Genomic DNA, 19,392 nt, shown 5'->3' on the forward strand with positions numbered 1-19,392 from the left:
CGCCTCTGGAGTTTAGGGCAGTGATGAAGCTCCTCCACGGCTGTCGGTTTCTGGCAAGTCTTTCAATGGTTACCCAGCTGTGCCCCAGGTTTTTCATCTCAGCTTCCACAGCTCTTCACCATGTTGTTTTCAGGTGGCCTTGTTTTCGCTTGCCTTCAGGTGTCCATCTTATTGCTAGTCTGGTGATGGAATCAGTTTCCATCTGAAGCACATGACCGATCCATCTCCAACGCCTCCTGGCAATGATGGTGCTCAGATCCTCTTGGCTGCATTGTGTCAATAGATCTTGGTTTGAGATTGGTCTGGGCCAAAAGATACGGAGGATTTTTCTGAGGCAGGTTGTATGGAATGAAGACAGTTTGGACATGTCATACTTTCTCATTCCTTAGCATTCTGCACTATAAAATAGTGTTGAAAGTACGCAGCTCTGATAAATCTTGCGTTTGGTTTTGGTGTTGTATTTTGATGATTTCCAGACTGTATTTGAGCTCCTGAAGGTGTTCCTGGCTTTATTGATTTTGTTCCGGATGTCCTGGCTTGTCCTGTCGTGGATGATGGTGCTGCCCAAGCATGTGAATGTTTCCACACTGGTGAGAACATAATCATCTATCCATTCTGGTGATGGTAAGGCAATATTAAAAGTCATGATATCTATCTTCTTATTGCAGTTGATTTTCAGTCCAATTTACTGGCTGAATGCACTGAGTCCAGTTGTTTTTTCTTGTATGTGGTGTTGGGTATGTGATAGGAGAGCAAAATCATTTGCGAAGTCCAGGTCTTCAAGGGATGAGAAGGGTGTCCATTTAATGCCTCCTGGCATGTCTTCTGTTGTACGCCGCTGTGACGTTCCCCTTTGGCATTATCTGGTCCGGTGATCTACTATACCTCTCCAATCCTTGACTCTGGGAGCCAGCCTTACCCTGCTCTGCTGTGAGAACTCCCACTCTTGGGCTGTTCACGCACAGCCTCTGGCATATAAGCTGCTCCCAGCTACTTGCAAACGACACTAGCCAATATCACCAGTCCCAGTTACAACCCAGTTATGCCTGCTGGACGCTGCAAGCTTATATGAGTTTGTCAATTTAATAAAGAAATTGATATATACCAGGCTTGTTACCCTAAGGGGAGCCTCTGGCACACTTCAAACCAAATGCACTGCTTCAGGTAGAATAAAAAACAAATGTATTAACTGTAAAGATAGATTTTAAGTGATTATAAGTCAAAGCATAACAAGTCAGATTTGGTCAAATGAAATAAAAGCAAAACGCATTCTAAGCTGATCTTAACACTTCCAATGTCCTTAAAAACTTAGATGCTTCTCACCACAGGCTGGCTGGTTACTTTTCAGTCAGGCTTTCCCCTTTGATCAGAGTTTCAGTTGCTTGGTGGTGGTGGTGGTGCCTGTAGATCTAGGTGGAAGAGAGAGAGCATGACAAAATGTCTCTCCCTTTATTATGTCCTTTCTTTCCTCTTGGCTTTGCCCCCACCCCCACCTTCAGAGTCAGGTGAGCATTACCTCATTACAGTCCCAAACGACCAAAGGAAGGGGGTGACTCCCTCAAGGGTCTAACAGATTCTTTTGTTGCTGCCTAAGCCAGTGTCCATTGTTTCTGTGAGGTTGGGCTGGGTTTGTCCCATCTATGCCCTGATGAGGTGTGAACTGCCTCTCTTTTCTTGGAGAGTTTTTGCATGGGCTTGCTTTAAGCCATGAGGATACATTTTCAGCCTCGTAACTATATATATAAAATTATAACCTTACTGTAACAATTACTATAACATCACTATAAAAACCATGCTCAGTGCATTATAAGCCTTCTGAAGACACCCAGCATGACAAACTTTGCATTGGATACCATACAATCATTTTATAAAGATGAACATGGGGATGTAGGATGTTCCCATGAGGTACAGAGCGTCACAGCTGCATTACCCAATTGATGGCAATGTTGAAGAGGATTGCAGACATGACACACCCGTGATGTATTCCTGTTTTGACTTCAAAACTGAGCTCACTGTGATCAACACTATATGTAAAGTTGAAATAGAAGCTGTCAAGGTTCCTTCCCCCTCTGAACTCTAGGGTACAGAAGTGGGGACCTGCATGAAAGACCCCCTAAGCTTATTCTTACCAACTTAGGTTAAAAACTTTCCCGAGGTACAAACTTTGCCTTGTCCTTGAACAGTATGCTGCCACCACCAAGTGTTTTAAACAAAGAACAGGGAAAGAGACCACTTGGAGATGTCTTCCCCCAAAATATCCCCTCCCCCCAAGCCCTACACCCCCTTTCCTGGGGAAGGCTTGATGATAATCCTCACCAATTGGTACAGGTGAACACAGACCCAAACCCTTGGATCTTAAGAACAATGGGAAATCAATCAGGTTCTTAAAAGAAGAATTTTATTTAAAGAAAAGGTAAAAGAATCACCTCTGTAAAATCAGGATGGAAAATACTTTACAGGGTAATCAGATTGAAAACATAGAGAATCCCTCTAGGTAAAACCTTAAGTTACAAAAAGACATAAAAACAGAAATATACATTCCATTCAGCACAACCTATTTTACCAGCCATTTAACAAAAGGAAATCTAACGCATTTCTAGCTAGATTATTTACTAACTTAACAGAAGTTCTGAAGAGCATTCCTGATCTGTTTCTGGCAAAAGCATCACACAGACAGACAGACCCTGCAGTAGACCTCCACAGACTACCAACAAATGATCCGCGGACCACAGTTTGGGAAACTGTGCTCTAAAGTGAGCTGTAACCTAAACCCATCCAATGGGTCTATGTACACTGTGTATTCATCGTTGTGTATAGCTTTAATGTATGTGTAGGTGATTAACTGAGTTTAGAAGCTACTGTACATGGGGGCATGAGAGGTATAGTTTCAATAAAGGGAGGACCTCTTTTAGGAGCAGGAGGCTATCAATCCCTTCTCCTCCAGTTATACTCTGGCTGTGACTTCACTAGGAAAAATGGTTTGTTCTTAACTCGAGTTAGATTAATATAACTAGGGCTATATCTTTGCTGCAAAGTTAACTAGAATGATCTACACTGGAGTTACTCCTCTCAAGTCAGTCCAGCATCACTGAGAGTGGTCACATTGTGACATAACACTCAGGTTTCTGTGTTTACACTGGCACTGACTGAACTCACTTGTGTGTGGCACTAAGACTTCTGGGGACACACCCCACAATTCTTAGCACTGCAGTAAGCTGAACTACACTATGACTCATTTCCCAGTAAATTATGAAGGAACTTGTCTGTCCTTTCTGGGCACACGAGGGAATTGTGGGAAGGCACTGGAGGACTAGCAGCACTGGTTGTGGAGCTAGCTTGCGTCCACACTACAGAGTGGTTGTGTTAGCTGCTCATAAATTGTGCTAATTTGAACTTTAGAGTATAAGCCGGATGGGTCAGCTAACTTGAGTTAAAAGCACTACCACACTCAAGTTAAGAGGATGGGACTCAAGTTAGGGGCAACACTTGAGTTAAAACCTGAGCTAACTTTGCAGTGAGGACAAGCCTAACACAAGGTAAAATCCTAGAGAAGATAAGGCAACTTGCAGTTTTCACACGAGTTAACAAATCAAGTTGAAGACTGTGGAGGAGCTTAGGGTTTATCTTACCCTTGTAACTCATACTTAAAATTTTTATTAAAGCTAATGTTAAAAAAATTATATCATACATAAAAAAAAGTGTCTGTATGCTAAGTATAGTGCTTAGATTATCCACAAATACAAAGTTTGTTTTTAAAGTCATTAGATACATATAGTGCATAATCAGCAATGACCCAGATGTAGGTGAATGAATTTAAGGATACAGTTTAGATATTTAGCATCCATGCATTTGGGTACATTACTCATGAAAAAAGTTATACAGAGAGTTGGTTGTGGAAAGCACATGTATCAATGAGTGAAGATTGTCCCTCCGTAATTGAGAATTTAGGGTTGGTTGTCCATTTAGAAAATACAATCTGTCAGGAAAGTATTTGAGTTACTTTCCCAAGTGCGCTTCTCATTGGCATTCCAGCTCATCCCTTCTGGTGTTGCCAATGTCTGGTGATGTGTTCTATGTAGATGTCCCTTGACCATGTGATGGCGTCCGACATCATGAGTTGCCGCATCAGCCGAGTATAGCGTTGACTGACTCCACATTCTCTCAGCACTCACTCATTACCAAAGTGCCATGCACCCAGGGCTCTGACGATCAGTGCATGTGTCTGAACCTGGTAACTCTTTCGTCTCAAGGTTTCGGCCAGAGTGGCATATTTCTCCAACTTTTGAGACTGGGCTCGTGGAAAGCTAGGGTCCTGCTTTCAAAGGGCACTGTGGCATCAATCATGATGATCTTCTTCCGGTCCTTGTTGGTGATGACGATGTCTGGTTGCAGTTCGCTGTCTGTTCCAGGGATGGTAGAGTTTATTAAAACTACAAACTGACTTCACTAGGATTTTACCTTGTATTAGCTAACACAAGTTAAGAACACACCCTTTTCCCAGTGAAAACAAGGACCAAAAGTTTTTGTTTCATTAAAGAAAGAGAAGATTGAATTGGTGGTTCACTGGCCCATTGGCCCCTCATTTCGAGTCACAGAATTAAGGAAACTCAGTAAAACCTGTGACTTTGGGAGTTGACCGTCTCAGGTTAAAGAGAGAATCATTTGTGGCCTTAAAGATAATGTGTTAAGAGAGACTGCTCTGTGAAGGAGATCTAATTTTAGAAAAAACTTTCCAGACATGCAGGGCAGCAGAAACTGTGAAAGCACAAGCCAAAGAGCTGAATTCACCAGAAGGACTTATTCGTGTACTGAGTACAGAAAAATATAGCCAGAATAGGTCAAATCAAAAAGTCCAACCACTTGCTACTAAAACAATTGCTAGGGTTATGTGGAAGGTGTGGATCACAGCATGGCCCCAAACAGTGTGTTGCCTTTGGGAAACTCTGTCATAAATGCGGGGGAAATAATCAATTTTCAAAATGCTGCAGATCCCAAATGCAGAAAAGATAAGTGCATTCAGTTGAAGACAACCTGGCTGAGGAGTTTTTCATAGACGTACTGGGATCAAGCAGTCCTGGTGAGAGGCACTGGATACTGCCCATGAAAGTGAATGAAACAATTATTCCACTGAAACTGGACACAGGAACTCAGGTTAATATTCTGACTGAACAAGATTATAAGAGACTGAAAATAAGACCAAAACTGGGACCAACAAAAATAAAAGTAACTGGTTATTCTGGAATAAATATACCAGTCAGGGGGAGGTGCGTTGCTAGCATCCACCATAAAGACACTATGTACAGGTTCCTGTTCATTATAGTGCTAAAGGAGGTGACACCAGTTTTAGGCCTGCCTGCTTGCATGTGGGAAAAACTCAGTCTGGTAAAATAGGTGTTCTCACTACAAGGTCATATTGAATCTGGCTATGAGGCACTCATTCGGGAATTTCATGATCTGTTTCAAGTGTTGGGTTGCTTGCAGGGTGAACATAAAATCCAGGTAAACAAGCAGGTCCCTCCAGTTATCCATCCATGTAGAAAGGCCCCATATGCACTCAGAGATAAACTCAAGGCTGAGTTTACAAGATGGAAGCGATGCAAGTAATACAAAAAAATTGAGGAGCCAACAGAATGGGTGAGCTCCCTAGTCATTGTGGAGAAAAGTAATGGCCAGCTACACATATGCTTAGATCCAGAAGACCTCAACAAGGCTATAAAAAGAGATGTTTCAAAATACCAACCAGAGAAAAGACTATGGCTCAATTTGCAAATTCACAATATTTTAGTAAATTGGATGCATCTTTGGGTTTTTGGTAGCTAAAATTAACTGAAGAAAGCTCAAAACTATGCATGTTTGATACCATTTGGAAGGCACAGATTATTAGGCTTACCCTTCAACATAACTTCAGCACCAGAAGTGTACCACAAAACCATACATATGATCTATGACCAAATTAATGTTTTTGATGCCACAATGGATGACATCATCATCTGAGGCTCAACAAAAGAGGAGCATGATTGTAGACTTTGGGAACTCCTGGATGCAACTAGAGCTGCAAACCTCAAAGTAATTATAGAACTGACTTTTGTTGGGGACATTATTTCCAACAAAGATACAAAACCCAATAAGAGGAAGATTTCAGCCATTGAAATGATGCTACCTCCCCAGTCAAAGAAAGATGTCCAACAGTTACTGGGAATGGTTAATTATCTTGCAAAATTCATACCCAAGCTATCTACCAAAGCAGCGGCTTTGAGAAAACTTTTAGAGAATAAAATTGAATGGTAGTGGGGTGCAGAACAGGAGGAATCATGGGAAGGCTTAAAACAACAACTGATACAAGAACCAGTGTTGAAGTTCTATGCACCAGGAAGGCCTATTAAAGTCTCAGCAGATGCTTCACAGTTTGGGTGACATGCAGTGATTTTATAGAAGCATGAGGATTGTTGGCAACCAGTAGCGTATGCATCCAAATCACTGACTGAGGGAGAAACCAGATATTCACAGATTGAGAAGGAGCTTTTGGGAATATTTGCCTGTGAGAGATTCAATCACTATATTTATGGCCAGACAGTGGCAGCTGAAATGGACTGCAAGCCCCTGATAGTGTTATTTAACAAACTGTTCAATGACTGTAACTTAAAGATTCAAAGAATTATGATAAAGCTGCAAAAGTATGATTTGGTTGTGACCTACACGCCCAGTAAATTCATGCTCACTGCAGAGGCACTTTCCAGAGCAGTGACTCCCACTATGAAATTAGAGAAGACTTTAGAGATAGAGATGCAAGCCTATGTTAAGTCATTTCCTGTAGCTAACAGGAAACGGAAACAAATAAGAGGGGAAGTGAAGACAGATGACTCTTTGGGGATCATTGAAGAAGTGATAATTAAAGAGTGGCCTGAAGAAATAAGCAGTTGCTGTCCAAGTATAAGAGACTATTGACCTGCAGACATGAACTTACTGTGATAAATAGGGTGATTTTCAAGGGCAACAAGGTTGTAATTTCAATGAACCTCCAAAAAAGAAATGCTCCAGAAGATCCATGAGGGTCATTTAGGAATTGGGAAGTGCAAACAATGAGTATGAGAGGTGTGGTATTGGCCGCAGATCAATCACAACATCAGCGGCACTGCTATAGGTACCCGCATGGCCGCACAGTATGCCAACATTTTTATGGCTGACTTAAACAATGCTTCCTCAGCTCTCGTCCCCTAGTGCCCCTACTCTACTTGTGCTACATTGATGACATCTTCATCATCTGAACCCATGGAAAAGAAGCCCTTGAGGAATTCCACCATGATTTCAACAATTTTCATCCCACCATCAACCTCAGCCTGGACCCGTCCACACAAGAGATCCACTTCTTGGACACTACGGTGCTAATAAGCTATGGTCACATAAACACTACCCTATACCGGAAACCAACTGACCAGTATACTTATTTACATGCCTCCAGCTTTCATCCAGACCACACCACACGATCCATTGTCTACAGCAAGATCTACGATACAACCGTATTTGCTCCAACCCCTCAGACAGACAAACACCTACAAGATCTCTATCAAGCGTTCTTACAACTACAGTACCCACCTGCTGAAGTGAAGAAACAGATTGACAGAGCCAGAAGAGTACCCAGAAGTCACCTACTACAGGACAGGTCCAACAAAGAAAGTAACAGAATGCCACTAGCCGTCACCTTCAGCCCCCAACTGAAACCTCTCCAGTGCATCATCAAGGATTTACAACCTATCCTGAAGGACGACCCATCACTCTCACAGATCTTGGGAGACAAGCCAGTCCTTGCTTACAGAAAGCCCCCCAACCTGAAGCAAATACTCAACAGCAACCACATGCCACACAACAAGAACACTAACCCAGGAACCTATCCTTGCAACAAAGCCTGTTGCCAACTGTGCCCACATATCTATTCAGGGGACACCATCATATGGCCTAATCACATCAGCCACACTATCAGAGGCTCATTCACCTGCACATCTACCAATGTGTTATATGCCATCATGTGCCAGCAATGCTCCTCTGCCATGTACATTGGCCAAACCGGACAGTCTCTACATAAAAGAATAAATGGACACAAATCAGATGTCAAGAATTATAACATTCAAAAACCAGTCTGAGAACATTTCAGTCTCTCTGGTCACTCAATTACAGACTTAAAAGTCGCAATATTACAACAAAAAAACTTCAAAAACAGACTCCAATGAGAGACTGCTGATTTGGAATTAATTTGCAAACTGGACACCATTAAATTAGGCTTGAATAAAGACTGGGAGTGGATGTGTCATTACACAAAGTAAAACTATTTCTCCATGATTATTTCCCCCCACCCCTACTGTTCCTTACACGTTCTTGTTAACTGCTGGAAATGGCCCATCTTGATTATCACTACAAAAGGTTTTTTTTCTCTCCTGCTGGTAATAGCTCACCTTAACTGATCACTCTCGTTATAGTGTGTATGATAACACCCATTGTTTCATGTTCTCTCTCTCTCTGTGTGTTTGTGTGTGTGTGTATATATGTATACATCTCTCTTCCTACTGTATTTTCCACTGCATGCATCCGATGAAGTGGGTTTTAGCCCACGAAAGCTTATGCTCAAATAAATTTGTTAGTCTCTAACATGCCACAAGTACTCCTGTTCTTTTTGCGGATACAGACTAACACGGCTGCTACTCTGAAACCTAACATTACTAATGTGGTAGGAAACTGCTTTTCATGCTTGAAATACAAGCCATGCCAAAAAGCAGAGCCACTGAGACATCATCCAGTTCTACAAAGACCTTACAAAGTGCTAACTTATTTACTTGGCAATCAAAGGATTATTTAGTAGTCACAGATTACTATTTTCTGTATCCAGAAGTTTGCACGCTGCTCAGTACTAATAGTAAGTCAGTGATCGCCGGCATGAAAGGAATCTTCTCCAGACATGGAATTCCAGATGAAGTCTTTAGTGATTGCGGGACGCAATTTTCCAGTGCAGATTTTAGGCAATTTGCCATAGATTGGGATTTTCATCATAAAACATCAAATCCAAATTATCCTCAATCAAATGGACTTGTGGAAAGATCTATTCAGACAGCAAAGAACCTTATGAAAAAGATTTTCGACAGGGGACATGATTTGTATAAGGCTTTATTGGTTTACTGAAGTACACTTCTGGAGAAGGGCTTTTCTCTAGCTCAGCTGTTAATGGGCAGAAGGATCAGATCTAATTTACCAATCACTGGTAACTTGCTGAAATTTCATGACAATGAAACCATATGGAAGATGAAAGAAAATTAGAAGTGCAAGCAGAAATATTATTTTGACAAAGGGGCCCATGATCTCTCCATCTCTTACCCAAGGAGATAGTGTGCCTGAGGAATATCTTGTCTAATATTTGGGGCCAAAAGGGTACCATTAAAGAACAGCGGCATTTAAGGTCTTATGTAGTAGAGACAAATCAGGAGGACACATTAAAGGGATCTAAGAATAATCCCAGAGTAGACTGTGGCATTTCTCATTTGACTGATCCTTTATCATCGACACACAGAGGAGAAACCATCGAGGAACAAGAGAAAAACTCAGGGTATGTCTAAACTTACTGGGGATCCATGCTGTGGTGATCGATCCACCGGGGGTCGATTTAGCGGGTCTTCAGTAGACCCGCTAAATCGACTGCAGATTGCTCTCCCGTCAACTCCGGTACTCCATCAGAACGAGAAGCATAAGATAAATCAATGGGAGAGTTTCTCCTGTCGAGCCAGTGCGGTGTAGACACTGCAATAAGTCGATCTAAGCTACGTCAACTCCAGCTACGTTATTCACAACTCCAGCTACGTTAGTCACGTAGCTGGAGTTGCGTAACAATTTAGGTCAATTTAGCCCCATAGTGTAGACCAGGCCTCTGACTCTAATGAAAGGCTGATACTGAGACAATCAGAGTGAAAGATTAAACATCCTGAAAGATTCATAGAGACTTGCTAACCTGCCTAGAGAAGGAGTATTGAAGAATGTGAGTGGTAAAGACTCAGGGCTTGTCTACACTGGCAATTTACAGCACTGCAACTTTCTCGCTCGGGGGGTGAAAAAACACTCCCGTGAGCGCAGCAAGTTTCAGTGCTGTAGAGAGCCAGTATAGACAGTGCCCCAGGGGTAGTAGCTACTCTTCTCATGGAGGTAGGTGTTTTTTTTTTTTAGAGCTCTGGGAGAGCTCTTTCCAGTGCTCTGCCGTGACTACACAAGCCACGTTAAAGTGCTGCCGGTGTAGACTAGCCCTCGCTCCAGAGTGACGTGCTGGTAACCTCTGCTCTCTAGGTAGTTGATACATTGGGTTCATGGAAATGTACTGGATGGGTTGAAAATTTCACTTATGTGTTGTTAGATACTTGTTAGCTGTTTATATAAGAACTAGTTGGTTTTTCTATAACGGGGGGATGTAGAGAGATGTTTGTGGAAGATTATAATTTAGAGACACTCCGTCAAAAGGGATAATATTATGAATATAGGAATTTAGAGATGTGCTCTGGAAGCTGAGGGGGTTGTTGTTTAATGACCCCCAAGGTCACTACATTGGGTAGTAGAGTGGCACGGGGATGAAAGGGGTAGAGAGGGGTAGTGTGCATGACCCAGCAAGGGGAAACTGCCTGTTCATTTTCAGGAGCCAAGGGGTGGTGGTCCTGTTGGGGGAGGGGAGGAGCCTGGGATTAATAGATTTTAGGGGCAAAAGGGACTATTAGATCATCTAGCTAGAGCTCCCGTATAACACAGGCCATAGAATTTCATCCAGTTAGTGAACTCGATAGCATCCTGTCTTCATGTGAAGTCAGCAAGAGATGGAGGATCCATCACTTCCATAAGTAGTTTGTACTGTGCTTAATCACCTTTATTGCTAGAAATTTGTGCTTTGTTTCTAATTGAAATTTGTCTGGCAAGAAGTCCCACTCCTTGTTATGCCTTTTCCCCACTAGATTAAAAGAGCCCTTTAGTACCTGGTATTTTCTCCCCATGAAGATTCTTGTGCACTTTAATCAAGACACCTCTTAATCTTCTTTTTGACAAACTATGCAGACTGAGTCCTTTAGGTTTCTCACTGCAAGGCATTTTTTCCAGCCCTCGTATCATTTTTGTGGCTCTTCTCTTCACCATCTACAATTGTTCACTCTTCTTTTCAAATTTATGGACAACAGAGCTGTACACAGTATTTTAATCTCAGTCTCACCAGTGCCACATACAGAAGTAAAATCATCTGCCTACTCCTATTCACTACTTCCCTGTTTATACACAGGGACGGCTCTAGGATTTTTGCCGCCCCAAGCAAAAAATTTTTTGGCCGCCCCTGCTTTTTTTTTCATGCCCTCCCCCGGCTCCACCCCTTCCCAACCCCTTCCCCAAATCCCCAGCCCCGCCTCCTCCCCCAGGCATACTACATTTCCCCCCCCGCGCATTCTTCCTGGAGCTCCCCCCCTGCAACCCCGCAATCCGCTCCACCTGCTCCCCTGAATGTGCTGCCGCTCCGCTTCTTCCCCCCTCCCTCTCAAGCGAGGGAGAAGCAGCGCGTTCAGGGGAGCAGGCGGAGCGGAAGTGAGCAAGAGTGGGGGGGAGAAGCAGGAAGTAACGGGGGGGACGGGGAGAGGAACCACTCCCCGCCCCAGCTCACCTATGCTGCACCACCACCGCCGACTCCCCCAAGCGCGCCGCCAGTCGGCTTCTCCCTCCTTCCCTCCCTCCCAGGCTTGCTGCGCAGGAAACAGCTGTTTCGCACGTGGCAAGCCTAGGAGGGAGCGGGGGAGAAGCCGAGCGGCGGCGGTGTGCTCAGAGGAGCAGGTGGAGGTGGAGCGGAGGCGAGCTGGGGTGGCGGGGGCACATTTCTAGGGGCAGTATGGCTGGCGCCAGAATGCCGCCCCCAGAAATGTGCCGCTCCAAGCACCTTCTTGTTTTGCTGGTGCCTAGAGCAGGCCCTGTTTATACACCCCAGGATCACATTAGCCCTTCTTGCTACAGCATCACACTGGGGGCTCATGTGCAGTTTCTTGTCCACTATGACCCCCTAATTCCTTTCCAAAGTCCGACTTTCCAGGAGACAGTCTTTCATTCTGTAGGTATGGTCTTTCTTTGTTCTTGGGTGTATGATCTTGCAGTTGGCTACATTAACTCACATTTTGTTTGAATGAGCTCAGTTTACCAAGAGCTCCACATCACTCTGTATGACTGCCCAGTTCTCATAATTATTTATCACTCTGCTAATCTTTGTTATCCACCAGTGTTCTGCTGATAAAAATATACAGGATCTTTTCAGGGGACAAGGCAATATGCCACATTTATTATGAGAACACAATTTGATTTATAACCAATAGCTAATACCTACCTACACACACACACACATCAGATGTTGTGCAGCTGCTGTATAGGTACTAGTCCTGAATGTAGCTTGAGTCCGTAGCTTGGGTTTGCAGTTCGTGGTGGCTAACTGACCAGGAAGGCTGGGCACAAGGAAGAGCCAGGTCTCTGTCGGGCGTGCGTCAATGCCCTTCGATGTTGGCAGCAGAACATTACCCAAAATCTTCCATCTCACCCATTCTTTTTATAGGCTTTAGTTTGAACAAGAGTCTGTGGGTCTTGCTGTGTCATGCCACTTCTGGGTACTGTGTGATTGATCACCCGTCAATTGCAGCCGTGACTTTCAGCCTCGGGTCTGACTTTGATCTTGTTTCAATTGCACCTTTGTTCTTTTCTTCTAGGGTGGACTCTTCTCACTTTGTCAGGGCTGTTGTCTGCATCTTCAGCCATTGGTGTTTGCACTTCACTTTATCAGGACAGGCTGGGGCTGGAGGTTGATTCCATTATCCATGCATACCTCATTCACACATCTGAACTAAGTTAATAAGGTTACAGCAGGGCTTTGCAAAATGGAGTAAGCATTTCAAAATGGAGTTTTAGTTACAATATAGAGTCTTATTAAAACAAGTGTAATGAACAATTTACAATGTTGGGAGGCAAACAATAAACGTGTTACAATGTTTCAATAAGCGTGAACTGTGGGGACTTAATGAGCGGCTTTATTGCCATTTAGCTGGTTATTGCAATAGCTGGTTTTATGAATGAACGCTGTTTCATTCATAAAACTTTACTCATGAAGTTCTGTTTGTTCATTTGATACAAAATAAAGTCATATTAATAAAGTCTTAATAATAATAGTAATTAAAAAGGAACAATTTCATTCTTCAGCTCTATACCAGTTTGTCAGCAGTAATTTTATATTTCCTTCCAGATCACTGAAGAAAATATGGAATAGAGTTGGGCTTAGAGCTCATTACTGTGGAACCCCAGTAGAACCAACCCCATTCATTGCTGATTTTCCACTGACTACTACTTTCTGAGCTGTCAGCCAGTTCTTAATCCATTTAACATGCTTTATTTCATAGTACTAATTTTGAATCAGAATTCCATGCGGTACTGAAGCCAAATGTCTTACAAATATTAAGTATATTACACCTACGCAGTTGCCTTTGTCAGCTGACTTGTAATCTCATCAAAGAAAGAAATCAGGGTTGTCCAAGAAGACCTATTTTCCATAAAACCAGGTTGACTGGCACTAATTATATTTCCATCCTTTAGTACTTTATGGATTGAATCCTGTCTCAGCTTTTCCATTATTTTGTCCTGGTCTGATGTCAGACTAACTGGCCTGTTGTATCCCACTTGCCCGTTTAGAACATTTGGCACAGCATTACTTCTCTTCCAGTGTTCTGGAACTTCCCCAGAATTGTTTAGTTGGTTGGCTGATTGTATTTGGTGTCAGTGGTGTCAGATGTAATTTCTGTGGGGTAGGGATTTGGAGGAGGGAAGGGTCTCTTGTCATCCGTCCCAGTTCCACCACTTATTTTGGCACCAGCCACCACTGGGCTGTGGAAGATAAGCCAGGTGGCAAAAGTAGTGAGAGAGGCTCACCCAGATATGGAAATCCTCCATAGAAATAGATACTAAAGATGTCCATGACCTTTGATAAGAGATGATAAGCCTGTGGATGTGTATTCAGAACTCTTGAAAGAAACAAAACACCCCTCCCCGCCAACTCCCCTGAAACGTAATGTCCTACACAAGATGTAAACAGTGTTTGTTATTGCCAAATTTTACTAAACATACAAATTCACTGATGCAAAAACACAAGCTGTACTCTTGTGAAATGCCTTTTAACCACATTAAGATCTTTATTTGTGGTTGCTCACTGAGGCTGTATCTACAGAAAGATAAAAGCTACACTACCTCCCACCCCGACAAACTATTGACAATAAACACCTGAGATACAGGCTCTTTTCCTCACTGGACACTGCCCAAAAGCTACTATTTAGGTCTGAGGGCAGTCTACTTCATTCGCTGTTTCCTTTCTCTTTTTCTACAGAAGAGTTTAATTCTTTGTCAGGAGGGGAGCTGAAATTTTTTTGGATACAATAGGCTGCTGGTGTTAAAAAAACAAACAAAAAAACCCCCAAACAAAAAACAACAACAAAAAAAAACAGGTGGGGCTCAGGGTGTGGTGGTTTTTTATTATTTTGCAGTATTGAGTAGGAATCCTAGGCATGGAGCAGGACCTGATAGTGCTAGGCATTGTACAAAAAGACAATCTCTGCTCTAAATAGCTGTACAATAGGTGTCTGTATTAACTCCATGTACCCGATGTTCAGTGGGGACTTGAGCCAAGATTTCAAAAAAGTAACTAATGTGAATATTTGTATTGAATCAAAACTGATGGGGATCCCAGGGCATCACCTTGGCGATACCAGTTATTGGTGGAACACTTTGGTATGTGGTAATGCAGACCTAGTTACTGTAATATAATGTGCTAAAAACCATTTCAGTCTGAGCTCTACTAGTGTCAAAATGGGGTAGATAATATGCACACCAGTTTATTTCACTTTACTATAGAAGAAGCAAACCACACAGTACTGTATTGCATAACTGTGGAATCTGGTAGGAACAAAGGGAAATGCTTTGTATGAATGTGTTGCCTTTTAATGCAACTTAATTAGTTTGTAATTCCTAGGAATTTTCAAGTGCTAAATTAGCTGCAAGTGGACTCCCCAGTCATCTGCAGAACAATAGAAATTTTCTACCTATCCAGCCTGGCATCTATAGTGAGCCTTCTCGCATTGGTTAGTAACCAAAGACTACACGAGTGAATGACAATGACCACTTTAAATCTGTTAGAAATATTAATTCAAGTACAGTTGTAACAACTTTTTCTTCCATTGGTGAGATTTATAGATTAATTCTTCCTACTTGTATAAAGACAAATATTTTTAAAAATAATAAAGCTGTGCAAAAATTACTCTCACCATAAGACACTCCAAATCCAGCTGTCCTGTTTGTTAAGGGATTACTATTAACTACTGTTGTAGTTGGGTAAGAACACAGTCAGGTCTGCCGGTGTTTAGCAGCACCATCTTGTGGAAAAGCACAGAAAATAGCAGCACTAGAGGTGACCATGGTGAACCCTCAACACAGCAAAGATGTGGTTTGAGCAAACTTGAAACAAAGGGTGGTGAAATGAGCAAGATGAACTCCAAGAATGAGGTGAGATTAATGAAAGTAGGTGTTAATGCTGGACGGCCTGTAATAGCTTGAACTCTTTGGCTCTAAAGTGAAAAGAAAAGGAGGACTTGTGGCACCTTAGAGACTAACAAATTTATTAGAGCATAAGCTTTCGTGGGCTACAGCTCACTTAATCTTTAGCATTAGATCAAAAGGGTGCTTTTGATGGGATGCACTAGTGTCAGCCCCTGGTCTCTCTGCTGCTCTGAGGCTGCATCACTTCTTCCACTCCCTCAAACTAGCAGCTTTCATTCATTTCATGTTTCCCTCTTCTGGCTCCATCTCCCATGTTCTCCCCACTGGCAGTATCCTTGCTTTAGCTCACCCCTCTCTAGTTAATTCATAGAATCCTAGAAATGTAGGGCTGGAAGGACCTTGAGAGGTCCCCTAGTCCATCCTCCCTGAGAGGCAAGAACAAGTAAATCTGGACAGACGTTTGCCTAACCTGTTCTTTAAAACCTTCAGTGACAGGGATTCCACAACCTCCCTTAGTCACCTTTTCCACTCCACCCTACCCTAATCTTAGCTACCCTTCTAGGTAGAAAGTTGTTCGAAGTATCTACACTAAATCTCTTTTGCTGCGGAATAAACCCATTACTTCTTGTCTTACCTTCAGTGGACATGGAGAACAATTGATTACCATCCTCTCTATAACACCCCTTACCCTATTTGAAAACTGTTCTCAGGTTCCCCCCTCAGTCTTCTTTTCTCAAGACTAAACATGCCCAGATTTTTTAACCTATCCTCAGTTTTAAACCTTTTATTATTCTTGTTGTTCTCCTCTGGACTCTCTCCAATTTGTCCACATCTTTCTAGAAGTGGGGCATCCAGAACCGGATACAGTACCTCAGCTGAGGCCTCTCCAGTGTCAAGTAGAATGGGTCAATTACCTCCTTTGTTTTACATACAGCACTCCGGTTAATACACCCCAGAATAATATTAGCCTTTTTCGCAACTTCATCACATTGTTGGCTCATATTCAGTTTGTGATCCACTATAACCCACAGATCCTTTTCTGCAGTACTACCGCCTGTCCAGTTATTCCTCACTTTGTATTTGTGCATTTGATTTTTCCTTTCCTCCCACTGTTCTGCTCCATTGTTCACAGGCCCGGACCACAGTCAATCTTCATTCTTCATTGGATCCAACACTCCTCACACTTGGCACTCCATACAACACTGCCGTTCTTTCTGATGAAGTGAGCTGTAGCTCACAAAAGCTTATGCTCAAATAAATTGGTTAGTCTCTAAGGTGCCACAAATACCCCTTTTCTTTTTGCGGATGCAGACTAACACGGCTGCTACTCTGAAACCTGTCCTTTCCTCAGACTCTCAAGAGTGGCCAGACCCAACTGCTCCTTCCATTTCCCCCAGGCTGAGGCGCCTGCAGCTAGAATCTATTGCTCTATGCATCTTTACTCTTCCTTTCTCTGCAGGCTGCTGCTTAGGGCTCCCTTTATATGCCTTCTCCTGTTTTTCCATTGCTGCTGTCCCTCTTCTTAGGTCTTCCATGTCCCACCCACTCACGTAACATTTCCCACTGGAGCTGGCGCCCATATAGACTCATCTGTATTAAATTCAGGAATGAGGGGGTTAATGAAACAAATGACAATTGGATGACTGCTTACCACAGGGTGAAACCTTTACAAGCCTAGTGAATGGCAGAGAAGTATTTGTGTATTCTCAGAATGGCTGAAAGATAACTGTGATAATGACTCTGTATAGTGGGTTATTAAGCCTCTATTACAACACGGCTTAATTTCTGAAGGAGAACTCTATTTATTCTTGGAATTCTGACCTTCTTTAGGAGCCGGTAGCAGGCTGAGTCTTCCCTAGTGCCCAGCTACATTTAAATCATGGAAGTAAAGTTTTATGATTGCTCTAACATTATCATTGAGCAAGCCAGTCAAAACTGATTGAAAGTTGTTCAGTTCAGGCTGGTATTTTAGTACAGAATCTGCCTCTCTGATACAAAGATAATTCAAAGATGAAGATACTTTGCATGCCCCAGGAAGTCCTGTGGAGTCTCTCTAGGTTTTTGAGCCACCGTAGTGAGTTTTTGGTAGAGCTCTGGGCCTTTATTTTGATAACGAATTTGAAGGATCAGTTGGGCAATGTGAGATCCTTGCCCTACAAGCAGGGCTTAAATTCAGCCAGAGCCATTTGGAGAGGAGCCATCTGGTAAATATTTTCAAACCCACGGGAGCCCAGGCATGCCCATCTGTGATTTCTGACCCAGGAAATCCCATCTTTGATCCATTTTCAATTGCTATTCTAGACTTTTTTGGTCTAGAATTTTTCATTTTTGGTAGAGTTACCAATATGCTCTGTAGTTCTAGAATTTATTCTACATTATAATGGCAGGTTTGGTTGGATCTGAGACTGTTGTTTTCTGTAATAGTTTCACTTTGAACAGGCTGTGTTGATTCAATTTGGGGCAGTTTAGCTTTAATTTTCTCTTTTTGTTGCAGAAACATTACTTGTTCCATATCCTGCCACTGTTATACCAATAAAATAAAAACCAGCAGGATCTTATTAAAGGGGAAAAGGCAAAATGCCACATTTATTGTGAATACAGAAAGAATCATAGTAAGCAGTTAGTTATAGCTATAACATTCCATTCAATTTCATATTTATTCACACATTCATTCATACACACACACACAGAGGTTCTGCAAGGTTGTTATCATAGTTACCAGCCTTGGAGTTGCTCATGCCAAGCCACTGGTCAGGTGGCCTGGACATGCGGAGGGAGCAGGGCCTTGTCAGATGCTCATCTGATGGTCCTGGAAGTTGGTTTGCAGAATCAGACCCCAAAGCTCTCACTTTCTAGAGTCCATTTTTATAGGAATTTCTTCCTATGCCAGTCTATGGGAACTGCTTCATCATGCTGTTGCTGAATCAATCAGCAGATGGCACATTCCTGACGGCTCCATGCTGCCAGATGTTATCTTGTTCTTTGGTTCTCCCATTCTTGAGGCTGTTGGGTGGATTCCAGTCTTCCCTCCGGGGGTCCTCTGGTTATTTCCACTTGATGTCTTCTTCAGCCATGGACACTGGATTCTTAGGTTGCACCTCCCTGATCATTCAGTTATTATCCACACCAAGCATCCATCCACATACATCCTCTCTCTCTATTTTAATCACAATTGTTAACAGAGCGAGATGAATACAACAAAAGGGCGGGGAGTCTCTGGGTGCTATTTCTGTTGTTACAGAGTATTGCTTTGAGTATCTCTCTGTGTGAGTAGTTGTTGTTACAAAGAATTGCTTTGAGAACAGACTCTATCTTAGAATGTACTAACACAATTAGCAGCTTGCAAGTTTCACACATAGAGGGAGAGAAACAGTACCAAAAACCAAGAGACCTCTTAATCAGTAATACCCTGGCATTTAAACTATGGGGAATCAAACTCATTTGTGATTTTAATACAGAACTTCTTTAATATGATCCAACATCATGCTAGCAAGTCTTCAGCCTACAATTCTTCCTGACCTCTAAGAACTTACACAGTTCAGACAGGAAGCAACAGCTTCCTGCAAGCTCCCTCCTCTTCCCCCCGACATTCTGTCCCTGAGCCCTGTGACTGTCCCCTCCTCCACTTTGTGGAGAGGGGTTACGGAGCCGGGGAGGGGGGGAAAGGCAGGAACAGGGGGACATTTTTTAAGGTCAGGCTTGACAAAGCCCTGGCTGGGATGATTTAGTTGGGGATTGGTCCTGCTTTGAGCAGGGGGTTGGACTAGATGACCTCCTGAGGTCCCTTCCAACCCTGATATTCTATGATATGATTCTATGACATTC

This window comes from Eretmochelys imbricata, chromosome 2, assembly GCF_965152235.1.
Source record: "Eretmochelys imbricata isolate rEreImb1 chromosome 2, rEreImb1.hap1, whole genome shotgun sequence".
Taxonomy (NCBI): domain Eukaryota; kingdom Metazoa; phylum Chordata; order Testudines; family Cheloniidae; genus Eretmochelys; species Eretmochelys imbricata.